Raw genomic sequence first — 15,761 nt, 5'->3', positions numbered from 1 at the left:
TTAAGATATGTGGATCATATGCAGATACTAAGAGAAAGGCAGAAAGTAGGAAAGACTGGAGAATACTGGGTTTGCAGTGAAAGACCTGTCCTTGGGCAGAAAACTATGAATGAACAGTTTTAAATTACATTCTATAGTTTGTTTAATATTAGGCCTATCTGAAAGAGCATATTTTTTATGTAGTATTTCATTTGTTTTATACAGGAGCACCAATATTATGGTTACTATGGTAACAGTTTTATTCTTGACAAATTTTGTTAGTCCCTGTGTTATGGAAGGTTCTGCAGTGTTGAAACCAACTTAAAACAAGATCTGCTTAACAGAAAATGAGAGAATTGAGATAGGATTTGGTGACAAAAGACTTGCACAACAAGAGGCATGCACATTTTTTAACGAAATTCATTCAAATCGGCCATTTATTTCTCATTTAGCCGTGAGTACAATAGAAGCGAAATTCAGAGAATACAAAAATATAATTTATCCATGACCATAACGAAAAGCATGCCTTTACTAAATACTTTTGCGTTTGTAAAGTAGGTTTTTATTCAACATTACTTTATTTCACTAGTGAGATAAAAACTTTACCTCACAGTTTGAACTTTATCTCACAGTTCATTAGTATTTTCCTAGTAACCGGACACGCACATATACTTTTCCATTGAACTATTACTCAAAAAGTTAATATAGTAGTTACTAGATGTCACTACCTCTACTTCTTTATTACCATTTCTTAAATATACATACACTCAATCTCCTTCTCTTTTCTCTATCTACTACGTCGTAATTTGTGTGTTGTAGCCATATCTAATATGTATTTTTTTTTTAATTTCATAATAATTTACTTTTTCGGATGCGAGGAGACTTGAACCTGCGAAGTTGGGTTCATAGGATTAAAAAAAAAAAACACGCGTTAGCCAACTGAGCTAAACAGACACGATGGAAAATTACGTTTTAATATTGCTCTTAAGTTTACAGAAGTAAAAGGAGAAATTATTTTAATCACATTTTTCCCGTGAACACTTCTAAATAATCCCTGAAACTTAAAAAAGACGAAAACACACGTTTAAAATGAAAAAAAAATATCTATTAAAATTATATAATTAGTATTATACCCTAATTTGTTATTTATCCAACGCCTTAGATACCATTCATCACTAATCATGGCCTCCTACATCATAACCTACCTAGTACTCGTATCGATTCTAAAATCCATGTCATGATATGTGATTATATGAGGATTTATTTTCAACATATTTTCTTTTATAAAATATAATTTTTCGTTATGGTCATGGATAAAATTACGCATGGTACTTGTGAGCGTGATCTTTCCACTCGTGCAATAAAGATGCACTTACCTCACAAGTACCATAAATAACTATTTAAGGTACCATACAAGTTTATTTAATTTGTAAGATGGTAAAGAATGTTGTCACGGATACTAGAATCATTTTAAGGAATGTGTTGTCATGGTTACTTTACTTATTTCTTAATATATATTTTGATGTACCGAAGTACATATGATATTTCCATGCAGATATTCTGCGTCATCACATGATTTCTTAAGATTGGCTTTCACGATAGTAGTAGAAGAATTTTCTGAAGAAAAGGTTGGTACTACGTGTCAAGTTTTTTATCCCCAGACATTCTAGTAGCGGCTCAAATGAGGTCTGGACGTGTTTGAGCTTCTTTACGATCTAATTAGAACCGCGCGCCGGAGTTACGAACACGTGACCTTCAGGTCAGTCCTCCTGTGTCGTGTCAACTGTACGCTTTATGTCTTTTGCTAGTGGATAATGCATAGTTGCTATTCAACAAGTGAATACGGTGTAATATGATCCAGTGGCGTAGCGTCAATGTAAGCTAAAAAGCTTAGCTTCCCCAGTTAATAATAATTTCATACTAAAACTGCAGTTTATGGACAAAATTATTTATCAGTTTTAATAGAATTTATATTTACGCGTTAAATATTGTGATGCGGCAGCTCAGGATGATTTGTGATGCAGCAATAAACAAGAAGCCTGCACACACCAGCTTCCAAGCTGACCGGTTTCTTGTGTGTAATCCACCCCGCAGATTTTCCATCCCTTTCTAACTAAACTACCCTAGTCGCAAGGCTCTCAAGAAGCTAGCTTTAACATTGAAAATAAGTAGTTTCTAAGTTATCCCTTTTCGTCAGTTGTGTTCAGTTGAAGTGTTAGTGTGCATTGTGGCTGATATAATAAATAATGAGCGAAATAACAGTTCCTGACACTAATTTACTTGAATTTTTTAGGACAATTGTATTATCAAGACTGACTTACGAACAAAAGTGTGATTTAAAAAACAAATGACCGACTCCCTTGCTGTCAATGAAGGACACAACCAAAAGACAGACGCATACTTACGTAATGATACTAATATTGTGATTTTTCTCTAAGTATGACAGGGAGTGAGCTAATGTTATACGTATACGTGTCTATTTGTTAAGAGATATGTGTAAACCGTGAAATCATATTTTACTACGTATCATTTGAGGTCATGCCTTATTGGTGTTACTTACGATGTTCCAACCAATCTTCGACTGCTGACTTGACATTGACTACTATTTATTTTAAGACTGTATTTTTGTAATACGTTTCCTCATATTGCATGAAAGACAACTTGAGTTAGCTTCCCCTGCTCAAAATTTCATGCTACGCCACTGATATGATCTTACATACATATACTGTAACTGAGTTTTTCTGTGTATACAGTAGGCGACAGGGATTTAACTTTGCCATAAGAAACCCACTTAAAAAGTAGTGGAGAAATAACTTAATCAGTGAGGTCATGTTTATAAATTACCAGGCTTTGACAATTTGTAAAACAAGAAAACATCACGCTTTCACTTAGCAACCATAATAGTAATATGCGTTACAAGAGCGGTATGTTGAAGTTTTCATGCTCGAGGAAAAGTTTGAAAAAGCGAGTTTCTGTTCAATGACGGCAATTTCGGAAAACAAAAATATCTATCTTCAATATTGTTGCTTTAAAATGTTTTCTTTCTTTACTATACTCCAGCAGGCCGTGATATACGCCTGTTTTTTTTCCCCCCCAGTCTATAAATGCGAACTTAAAACAAACGGTAAGGTTATGTAATGATTTATTTTTCATTTTAATATTTTAACAATTTCATTTATATAACATATTACAGTAATAACATCGGCATCTGCAATCTTGTTGATTTTTTCACGGCTTCCTTAATGTTACTTGCATCACGAATGCAGTAACTTTAGTGGAGTTGTAGAGATTACTTAATTTTTGCAAATATTTAAAAACAATAATTAACAGTGTAATTTAGGTGAAATTGCAGTGGTAACTTTCCTATTTATAATTATTACTGTATTGAACGTCTCAAAAAATAATATGTTAAAAGCCTAAAGCAGTAAAATCAATATGGCGCTTAAGCGGTAAGAAGAGGGAAATTGTTATGTGTGTTAGGTTGGGAATACTGAATGTGGAATTTTAGACTTACCGCGTATTGGTTTTGTGCGGAAACAAAGCAAATACGCACGATCTCGCACAAAATATGTGTTCTCTTCTTTTATAAATTGTCAGAGCCTGCTAATACCTAAACATGGCCCACGGAATAAGTTATTTCTTCATTCTTTTTATATATAGGTTTCTTATGTTAAATTATTTTGTGCGAGATCGTGCGAATTTGCTTGTTTTCCGCACAGAACCAATACGCGGTAAGTGTGAAATACCACATTCAGTATTCCCAACGTAACACACATAACAATTTCCCTCTTCTTACCGCTTAAGCGCGACATTCACTTTACTGATTTAGGCTTTTAACATATTATTTTTAGAGACGTTTAACATAGTAATAATTATAAATTGGAAACTTACCACTGCAATTTCACCTAAATTGCAATGTTAATTATTGTTTTTAAATCTTTGCAAAAATTAAGTAAAGTCTACTACCCCACGAAACTTATTGCATTCCTGATACAAGTAAAATTAAGGAAGCCGTGAAAAAATTAACGAGATTCCAGATGCGGATGTTATTACTGCAATATGTTATATAAATAATATTGTTAAAATATTAAAATGAAAAATAAATCATTACATAACCTTACCGTTTGTTTTAAGTTCGCATTTATAGACTGGGGGGGGGGAAAAAAAGACAGACGTATATCACGGCCTGCTGGAGTATAGTAAACACAGAAAACATTTTACAGCAACAATGTTGAAGAAAGATATTTTGGTGTTCCGAAGTTGGCGTCATTAAACAGAAACCAACATGGAGATTCCCATTGCAACTAATTAGAAATTCGTCTTTCAGGTATGTAATCGATCTTTGCACAAAATAATGTACGATACACGAGCGGTATGTTTTCTTTCAATTCTCGGAAATTAAAAAAGCTCAACTACGTTTCGCTCTTTCATACTTTTCCTCGAACATGAAAGCTTCAACATACCGCTCTTGTAACGCATATTACTATTGTTCTACACATAGAAAAACAAACGATATGTAAATTATCATAATTAAGTTCCCAAATTATCGTATGAATATATTGTATAACTGTTTCTGCAAAGGATAATAAAAATTATGTTTTCGGAACGAGTTGTAACTCTGAGATCAGAAGGAGCCGGCAATTGTTTTTTTGTTGCCACACCAACGATAAACAAACACGTTTGAAAGCCCAGATTATTTGAACGGACGCTCTTTGACTTTTTGTATTGAATGGTTAGTTTTTTATTTTTTTTCGCTCCAACACAGTCAACTGTTAGGTTGTTCCTAGCATAATACGGGCGAGTGTAGTACATGCGCAAGGGTTCGAAACCTGTCTGACCACGTTCATTAAATATTGTTCAATTCAGAAGTGATAACCAAATTGAATCGTAATTAATTTTATCCGAGTTGCGTAATCTACCGTGGTTTCCAAGGTTACTTCTTAGTGTAATGTAATAAAATTACATCTAATGTAAAGACAAAGCATTAAGATGGAGAGAAAATATTGGTTTTGAGATCATTACGAAAAATAGAGTTTCGAATATCTCTAATCCAAAAAAATTGAATTTTGGCATGCCGTCTTTTTGTCTGTATAAGGATTTCCCCTAAAATATTTGTCGGAATTTGTTCATATTCAGTATCTACGAATCAATTTATCAGGGAATGATGTACATGAAATATAATAATTTTAGTACTAGTCTGTCTGTGTACAGCGATTTCTACTAAACAATTGGACGGGTTTTGTTCATATTCAGTATCTACGAGTCAATTTATCAGGGAATGATGTACATGAAATATAATAATTTTAGTACTAGTCTGTCTGTGTACAGCGATTTCTACTAAACAATTGGACGGGTTTTGTTCATATTCAGTATCTACGAGTCAATTTATCAGGGAATGATGTACATGAAATATAATAATTTTAGTACTAGTCTGTCTGTGTACAGCGATTTCTACTAAACAATTGGACGGGTTTTGTTCATATTCAGTATCTACGAGTCAATTTATCAGGGAATGATGTACATGAAATATAATAATTTTAGTACTAGTCTGTCTGTGTACAGCGATTTCTACTAAACTATTGGACAGATTTTGTTCATATTTAGTTTCTACGAGTCAAATTAAAAAAACTTTTTGTTGACCATGCATTCTCATCTTGGTTTATATTTTGCAATTGATTATTTGGACGGGAAATTCTTCCTTTGTTCTGCTATGGGTTTGTGGTTCTGGATTGGAAAGCTATTTAAGATCAAAGCTGAAGATTGCACATTACTGGCTGTAAGTGGATGTCGTCTATCGATAGATCATTCTCTCTCGCTCTCTCTCTTTTACAACAGCTGTCTTTATCCTAACATCTATAACTCATTGATGGGCTTGTTTCTAATGCAGTTCATGATAATTGTGCAACTTTCAAGACAAGTCTCTCATTATTACTGGGAAATGCTTGGTTCAAGTCTGGCGGACAGGAATATCAGGATTGCCTCCGAGAAGACATAGATCTTACTGCCCATTAAAATTCGCTGACCGCTGTTTTAAAACTTCGCGGAAGTCGAAGTAAAGCTTTCGAGACTGGCGTTGTTACTTGTCTGTCTCCAGTTGATATTCTGGGATACGCAGTTCTCGGCCTTGTCACCGGAGTCGAATCCCGATTGTGTAAGATCATTTAATCGCCACTCCAAACTTTAAAATGTTTTGAATACTGTAATATTTGAGGCAGTAAAAGAAACATAAACGGTACTGTGTTGGGCAAACAATAGGGGTTTCGTTTTTAGAAAACTTTGGGAATATTTATGTTGTTTTCTTTCTCATCCCGGAACGGCTTCCCATTCCGGTGTGGGGAGAGATGTTTTCTACGATGTTTTCTACGTCAAAAATAATGTCTAGGCCATATGTGAAGAATGAAAATGAAATAACATAATAAATTTTATGACGGGAAGGAGTTCGAAAGAGAGCACTTTGGTTTCAGGAAAAAGGTACAAGAGATGCAATTGGACCGCTACGAACAATCGGCGAACGATACCTAGAGAATAGTAAAGAAGTGTATGTAGTATTTGTTGACTTAGAAAAGGCGTTTGACAGAGTAGATTGGAATAAACTGATGAGAATCCTAAACAAAATAGGTGTGGATTGGAAAGAGAGGAGATTATTCAGTAACCTTCATATGAAACAACAAGTGAAAGTAACGATAGGAGAAGAAATGTCAGAAGGAAGTGAAATAGGGAGAGGAATACGACAAGGATGGCATTTATCATCTACCCTGTTGAACGTCTATTTGGAAGATTTAGTAAAGAACACTTTTCACAACGCGGAAGGGGTGATAGTAGGAGGAAGAAGAATAAAGTGGTCCACACCTGTGGAGTAACGGTCAGCGCGTCTGGCCGTGAAACCAGGTGGCCCGAGTTCGAATCCCGGTCGGGGCAAGTTACCTGGTTGAGGTTTTTTTCCGGGGTTTTACCTCAACCCAATACGAGCAAATGCTGGTTAACTTTCGGTGCTGGACCCCGGACTCATTTCACCGGCATTATCACCTTCATATCATTCAGACGCTAAATAACCTAGATGTTGATACAGCGTCGTAAAATAACCCAATTAAAAAAATAAAGTGCGTAAGATTTGCTGATGATATGGCGTTTTTAGCAGAAGAGGAGATGATACTAAAGGATACGCTACTGGAGCTAAATGACAGCTGTGAGCAGTATGGGATGAAGATAAATGCAAATAAGATGAAGACCATGGTCATAGGAAGAAAAATAAAGAAGGTAAACATACGAATACTACATGAGTCAGTAGAGCAAGTGGACAGCTTCAAATACTTGGGGTGTACTATAAGCAGTAACATGAGCTGCTGCCAGAAAGTCAAAAGGAGGATAGCAATGGCAAAGGAAGCTTTTAATAGAAAAAGGAGCATCTTCTGGAAAAAGAACTAAGGAAGAGACTAGTGAAGTGCTTTGTGTGGAGTGAAGCATTCTATGGGGGTAGAAACATGGACATTACGACGAAGTGAAGAGAAGCGACTAGAAGCATTTGAAATGTGGATATGGAGAAGAATGGAGCGTGTGAAATGGACAGACAGAATAAGAAATGAAGCTGTGTTGGAAAGAGTGGGTGAAGAAAGAATGATGCTGAAACTGATCAGGAAGAGAAAAAGGAATTGGTTGAGTCACTGGTTGAGAGGAAACTGCCTACTGAAGGATGCACTGGAAGGAATGGTGAACGGGAGAAGAGTTCGGGGCAGAAGAAGATATCAGATGATAGACGACATTAAGATATGTGGATTATATGAGGAGACAAAGAGGAAGGCAGAAAATAGAAAGAAGTGTAGAGTGCTGGGTTTGCAGTGAAAGACCCACCCTTGAGCAGAACACTTTGAATTCGTATCTGAATACAGTATATATTTGCATTTTATCAATGAGACCTTATTCTTATATTTATGTACCAGAAAGTTAATATAAAATTTATCTTCACCGCTATATACATAAAACAGCATTTGATGACCTGAAACTTCTTGCAAAACTCTGAACTTATGTACCGGGATATTTTTATGTACACAAAATACTGAATTTAAAAGCCTAAAATAAAAATTATGGATTTTGTTCACCTAGAGGCCTATCATCCAATAAACTTAAAATATAATATACTAAGGGAGCGCACTTGAGATCACTTTGAAATGCGGGCTTTTTATATAATAGTAATAATAATAATAATAATAATAATAATAATAATAGTTACTTACTTACTTACTTAATTACTGGCCTTTAAGGAACCCGGAGGTTCATTGCCGCCCTCACATAAGCTCGCCATCGGTCCCTATCCTGAGCAAGATTAATCCATTCTCTACCATCATATCCTACCTCCCTCAAATCCGTTTTAATATTATCTTCCCATCTACGTCTCGGCCTTCCCAAAGGTCTTCTTCCCTCCGGCCTCCCAACTAACACTCTATATGCATTTCTGGATTCGCCCATACGTGCTACATACCCTGTCCATCTCAAACGTCTGGATTTAATGTTCCTAATTATGTCAGGTGAAGAATACAATGCGTGCAGTTCTGCGTTGTGTAACTTTCTCCATTCTCCTGTAACTTCATCCCTCTTAGCCCAAAATATTTTCCTAAACACCTTGTTCTCAAACACCCTTAACTATGTTCCTCTCTCAAAGTGAGAGTCCAAGTTTCACAACCATAAATAACAACCGGTAATATAACTGTTTTATAAAATCTAACTGTCAGATTTTTTTGACAGCAGACTGGATGATAAAAGCTTCTCAACCGAATAATAACAGCCATTTCCCATATTTATTCTTTGTTTAATTTCCTCCCGAGTGTCATTTATAGGTAATAATAATAATAATAATAATAATAATAATAATAATGATAATCCGTGGCGCTACATCCCTTTAAGGTCCAGTTCGACTAGTTGGTTTCTATTCTAACGCCTACATGCCAAAGAAGAGGTGAACGATCATCCAACCATAACGGAAGATGATCTCTCCAGCCGTTATAGCTGGTTTTCGTAATCGGATTTCCCTACCTATCGTAGTTCTCTAAGTCTATCACGATGCTGGGTGGACACCGGTCCCATACACTGGCCGAAATTTTATGAGAAAATTTATTCCCTGTTAGGACTCGAACCAGCGCGCTCCGTAACGCGAGTCCTAGGCAGGATGCCGTAGACCACGACGCGGGACTAACCTTTTTATAGCTATCGTAAATACCAACTATAGTAAATCGTCTGTTTTATTGTTAGTAATTGGGCATCTTCATACATTATTGCTTGAAATCGGCGCGCTCTTTCTTTCACAGAAGGAAAAAGTACTTCAGATGATAAAATTCTTAGAACTTTGTGCTACAAAAAGCTGCTTCCTCTTTGCACAAGACAAGAGCTGTAGTGAAGTGGAGTATGGAGGGTCTTGAAGCATTTAACTTGTACAACGCCCTCTTTGTATAAGAGGTGTCTTAGAGATTCAAAATACAATAGCTAAGTGAAGTTAGGGGTTATTTTCATAAAACATGAAAGAAACGAACTTGTGAGTAACCAGAAAATAGTTTCAAAATTAAAATAACATTTTAAAATGAAATATACTACGTATTATTCCTGCCTCAGCAGTATACAGGTTGTACCCTAAATAATGTCATTATTAATTTCAGGGGGCTATTCTTTGAGATATTCCAAACGAAAAAAGTTGAATACAATGTAGCTTGCTTTTGATTCCTTTTCGAGATAAAAATTGTTTTTTATGAAACATTTCATAGCGTGTTTTGGGAAAGTCATTGATTTAATTCCCAATACGCCCAGTCAATTTAAGAGGGCACTGTATTTATCATGACTGTTACACTTTTACTACGTCATACTACTTTTGACCAATAAAACGGTACAAAATCACGTCTTTCAACCAAACATGGCTGCTTATCGCACAATTTTTATCGCTTCCCTAGCATTTGTTTAATTTTATCACTTCCCTAGCATTTGTTTTTATCACTACCCTAGCATTTGTTTCATTGTTTGCCAACATTTCAAACTGCAAGTTCTTTACGGTACTATAAATCATGCTTCGCGATCGTAATTTCTTTCCCGCATAGATAGTCGATTGAAAATGGCGGCTCCGTTCAAACATTTTGGTCAAGGTAATATTAGTGAAATAGGATTTTAGTAAGTCAATTAATATCTATTTTATTGTATTAGAATACCTTATTTCTTCTAATCTCTATATACTTTCTTCTGTTTTTATCACCTCACTATCATTTGTTTCTTTGTTTGCCAACATTTCAAACTGTAAATTATTTACGGTACTATAAAACATGCTTTGCGATCGTCATTTGTTTACAGCATAGACAGTCAACTGAAAATGGCTACCCCGTTCAAATAGAAATAGAAATAGAATTTCAGTAAGTCAATTAATATTTTATTGTATTAGAGTACTTTATTTCTTCTAACCTTTATATACTTTCTTCTATTCGTGTAAAAGGTCAATTAAATCCCACTCGACTTTTGTAGACTATTTCGTTTATATGACGTCATTTCATTTTCGGCCAATGAAGTGTAATGAAATTTTGAATTCCAACCAATCACAGGCCATACATCTCGATAATTTTTGAAGCTCGATTTATCACTACCAATGTATCGCATGATTGTTCTTTTTTTTTAGTCAGTGTCGCCAACTGTTTCCACGTAAATCGATGAGCATGAATCCATTGTACTAAATAAAGTGCGAAATCCTACTTCCACATCTACATCTCCATCTTCTAATTCCATGTCCATTGTATCTAAACAAAACGACACTCCTTCATAACAATTGTTCATTTAATTAATGTATTAATCAGGTTATTTGTAATTATACTATAAAATGTTTAAATTAAATTACGATTTAAGCAGATAATGAAAACGTATTTCTATTATAATAACGAGAGAAAAGCGCAAGTACATGTAATTAATATTTTTAAACCTGTATTTCGCTTTTCTCAATTGGCATTATTGAATAACATTCAATTTTTTATTGCAGTAATCGTTAATGTATTGTGGGTCCCTATCACCACTGCATGGCGCGTCCTCAGGTTGCGGATCGAGGAGACGGCCTCCAGATATGGAGGGTAGCTGCGAATATATTGAATAAGCAGTCGTGGACAGCCGATGAGGGGTGGTCCTCCAGCTTGGGGGTTGGGCGAAGGGCTAACAACCCATCACCGTAAAAAACAGCTTGTTACGGATCCTTCAAATAAGCCTTGTAATGGGCAGGGGAATTTTACTGGAAACAAGTAAAGAGATAGGTTTGGAAGTAAATCCCGAAAAGACAAAGTATATGATTATGACTCGTGACCAGAATATTGTACGAAATGGAAATATAAAAATTGAAAATTTATCCTTTGAAGAGGTGGAAAAATTCAAATACCTGGGAGCAACAGTGACAAATATAAATGATACTCGGGAGGAAATTAAACGCAGAATAAATATGGGAAATGCCTGCTATTATTCGGTTGAGAAGCCTTTATCATCCAGTCTGCTGTCAAAAAATCTGAAAGTTAGAATTTATAAAACAGTTATATTACCGGTTGTTCTGTATGGTTGTGAAACTTGACTCTCACTTTGAGAGAGGAACATAGGTTAAGAGTGTTTGAGAATAAGATGCTTAGGAAAATATTTGGGGCTAAGAGGGATGAAGTTACAGGAGAATGGAGGAAGTTACACAACACAGAACTGCACGCATTGTATTCTTCACCTGACATAATTAGGAACATTAAATCCAGATGTTTGAGATGGGTAGGGCATGTAGCACGTATGGGAGAATACAGAAATGCATATATAGAGTGTTAGTTGGGAGGCCGGAGTAAAAAAGACGTTACTGGCTTTTAAGGAACCCGGAGGTTCATTGCCGCCCTCACATAAGCCCGCCATTGGTCCCTATCCTGAGCAAGATTAATCCAGTCTCTACCATCATATCCCACCTCCCTCAAATCCATTTTAATATTATCTCCCCATCTACGTCTCGGCCTCCCCAAAGGTCTTTTCCCCTCTGGCCACCCAACTTAAAACTCTCCATATGCATTTCTGGATTTGCCCATACGTGCTACATGGCCTGCCCATCTCAAACGTCTGATTTAATGTTCCTAATTATGTCAGGTGAAGGATACAATGCGTGCAGCTCTGTATTGTGTAACTTTCTCCATTTTTTGCCTGTAACTTCACCCCTCCTAGCCCCAAATATTTTTCTAAGAATCTTATTCTCAGAAAGCCTCAATCTCTGTTCCTCTCTCAAAGTGAGAGTCCAAGTTTCACAGCCATACAGAACAACCGGTAATATAACTGTTTTATAAATTCTAACTTTCAGGTTTTTTTGACAGCAGACTAGATGACAAAAGCTTCTCAACCCAATAATAACAGGCATTTCCCATATTTATTCTGCGTTTAATTTCCTCCCAAGTGTAATTTATGTTTGTTACTGTTGCTTCAAGATATTTGATTTTTTCCACCCCTTCTAAGGATAAATCTCCAACTTTTATATTTCCATTTCGTACAATATTCTGTTCACGAGACATAATCATATACTTTGTCTTTTCGGGATTTACTTCCAAACGTATCCCTTTACTTGCTTCAAGTAGAATTTCCGCGTTTTCCCTAATAATTTGTTTATATTCTCCTAACATATTCACGTCATCCGCATAAACAAGCAGCTGATGTAACCCGTTCAATTCCAAACCCTGTCTGTTATCCTGAACTTTCCTAATGGCATATTCTAGAGCGAAATTAAAAAGTAAAGGTGATAGTGCATCTCCTTACTTTAGCCCGCAGTGAATTGGAAAAGATCAGATAGAAACTGACTAATACGGACTCTGCTGTAAGTTTCACTAAAAACATTTTAATTAATCGAACTAGTTTCTTGCTGAACAGATTAAGTATTCATAAATAATTATTAACATTTTGTGGTCGAAGTTTAGGGATATATTATTTACATTTTTATTTTATTCGCGAAATAGTCCTAATAAATGTCACTCGAGATCTGAGATTACTACAGGCAAATTGAAATTTTAATCTCGAAATCGAAATACAATTCCTAAATACCATTTGTATATAGTGAAAAAGAAATTGTTGCGAATTCCGGGAATCATAAGATTAAAAAAAAACTAAATATTGTACCACCTTTCCGACAGAAAATATTTTGCGCTGCGCACCGAAAACCCACGGGAGAATAGCTTACTGTAAGGTTAAACATCAAACGTACTGGAAAAATTGTCCTTGTGGCCTTAAGGGACGTCAGAATGTGCTAGCCTGCAAAGTTTATCGGTCGATGAATCAAATATATCGGTGAAGATTGCAGAATGTCAAAACGTTCCCCGAGACCTAGCTTCCCCACAGCTGCTACTGCGTCGCTTTTCGGCTCGCCATTGGCTGAAAAGCCCGACTCCCAGCGGACACCACATGTACTTGTGAATCCAGAGAGAACAGGTCAGTACGCCCGTCCCCTGCGTGAGCACCGGATCGAAACAAGTGACGAGCGAAACAATCATCGCCTTCTCTGACTCTTTTCATCTCTGTCTGCCTTCGTGATACGTTTAAAATGGTTGCTGTTTTGTTTTATTTGGTGAAAACTAAATGCGTGTCATTTGTTTTGTACTGTCATTAAAGAACAACGTCTGTCAAACCGGTTATAGCGAAGAAGAGATGGGGAATGATCTGTTGTTTGATAGGTTATATTAGTACCGTTATGTTCAGAGGAATTAAGCGTAGAAAAGAAGTACAGACTAGTTTTCATATGTGAAGCCTGTATTGCGATGTGACAGTCGTCTGTCTATGCCTTTCATTTGTTTTCGTGTCGTGTGATTTCGCGGGCTATGAAATGGCTCTCGTATTAGTGACATTGTTATACAGATAAACGGTTTGCGTACGTTAATATCTAATAGTCTGTAACGTTTTAATGTTGTATTAACATGGCAGTAGTGTTATATTTTTATGAGATGTGAAAAAAGAACTAAGAAATTAATGTTTTGTAGTGAATATTCGTGAAGACATGTAATAGACAGTCGCCTAGCGCATGAGAAAAGGTAAGGTTATTCAGTTTGTGAAGCATTGTTGTCTTATTTGAGTTGATAGATTTAATTAAAATATACAAAACTGTTTTCTTCATATTGATAAAGGATATATTTTAAGGTATTGTAGAATTTAGTAACGTGATTTCAAAATATATTTAGCATTCTTTCATTTTTTTTTTATTTATAAGCTATAACAAATTACAGATTTTACAGAAAATTGAATATAAATTATATTTAGCTATACGCCATAAATAGGAAAGTATCAGAAAATTAATGTACACATAATTAATTTTGTATTTGTATAAGTATTTGACAATCTTCGCTAAAACCATAAGTAATGATTATGGTAGTTTTGGCGTTGTATTATTGATTGGGTCCAGGGAAAATAGTACTTTATGAAAACACTCCTAGCGGCCATAAGTTTTATTTACCGCCATGTTGAAATTTATCAAATATTTTAATAAAGGATTAGACTTGTATAATTTTGTTTTAAATTGCAAGCATTAAAATATATTTTGAAATGACAGAAATAACACAGCAGGATTGCCACCTTTCAAAAACGGGAAGTACGGACACTTCATACAACTAGTGTAGAGGGGGGGTAGTTGAATATACCATTATTGGTCCTTTTTCTGTAGACTACATTATTTAATATCAGTCTTTCTATTCAAAGTAATTCATACGGATGTAAAGTATAAACATGAAGAATAAGAAAAGATGACCAATTTAAATTTAATAACATCTATATATTATAATTGATAATTTAAAAATGCGTAAAATTATTTCTGCATGAAACCACATATTTCAGTTGGTTAAACTAGCGATGAGTTCGTTCCCTTCCTACTCCTTCAACACCTTCTACTGTCTTACCAGCCATACCAACATAACTTAGCTGATATTACGAAAGCGTACATTCACGCTATGCCTTGTATATACGAATCTGTGACAGGTTAGGTTTTTGTTATTTCTTGCTTATACGAATCTGTGCAGGATTTCAAATTCTGGTGATTTTTGTTTGGTAATGTTGTCAGTACTGGATAGCGTGATTGGTGGACGTACAAACGAAGTTACATTAAGGAAACTTGGTGTTTATGTCATTATTTGTTGTACTTCACTATTTTTTATTGGTTATTGAATTAATACAAGTTTCGTGTTCTTCAAATAAAATTTCATCGATCGTGTGTTTTTTTATATTATTTTCCTCCACTAGAAACCACAACGTTTGCACTTACATTAACTACCACACATCTCTTAAATCAGACGTAATTTATTACATTTCTGAACAATTTCCTTTTCTTCAAATATATCCGTATAAAATTCTTAAGTTTTCAAATCCATCTCCACAAAAAAAAAAAAAAAAAAAAAAAAAAACGAAAAACAACAAAAAAAAACAAAAAAAAAAAAGAAACAAAAAAAATCCCTTACAAAATTCAACGATTTCTCTTTCAAAATCACCGGAACTAACTCAGCGCAGGTTTCCTCTTTCAATTTAATCTAGTGTAACCTACAGATTAGTACGTAGAATATTTTAATCAATTTATACATTATTCTGAGTTGTATAGGGAAGCCCTAACATTTCTAAATATTCCTCAATAATATGTTGTAGCCTACAATATCCCAATGCTTTTCTCGCTGCTCTTTACTCCTGCACATTTTCTCTATCTTCTTTCCCACTATCATCCGTTCTCTATTTAAATTTGCTCAACATTGTAGATCTATTTCAAATCTATACAGAGGCTGTTTCTTGTTATCGACTACACCGAA

General features: G+C 35.2%; 1 protein-coding gene across 3 annotated transcripts in view; it reads left to right on the top strand.

Moving 5' to 3' along the window:
* SPR (Sex peptide receptor) overlaps window positions 1-15,761 on the top strand; it is a 1,638,905-nt gene that overhangs the window by 1,071,751 nt on the left and 551,393 nt on the right. For 2 of the 3 annotated variants that reach the window (XR_011335343.1, XM_069842364.1), the window contains exon 1: window positions 13,437-14,009. The exons of the other annotated variant lie outside the window; for it this stretch is intronic. The gene's annotated coding sequence lies outside the window, so the exon portion shown is untranslated. Of the gene's footprint in view, window positions 1-13,436; window positions 14,010-15,761 lie in introns of those variants that run through there. 3 annotated transcript variants of the gene reach the window in all.

Source organism: Periplaneta americana, chromosome 12, assembly GCF_040183065.1.
Source record: "Periplaneta americana isolate PAMFEO1 chromosome 12, P.americana_PAMFEO1_priV1, whole genome shotgun sequence".
In the NCBI taxonomy this organism is placed as follows: Eukaryota; Metazoa; Arthropoda; class Insecta; order Blattodea; family Blattidae; genus Periplaneta; species Periplaneta americana.
The sequence above is the reverse complement of the archived record's forward strand: the minus strand, read 5'-3'. Positions and strand labels throughout refer to the sequence as shown.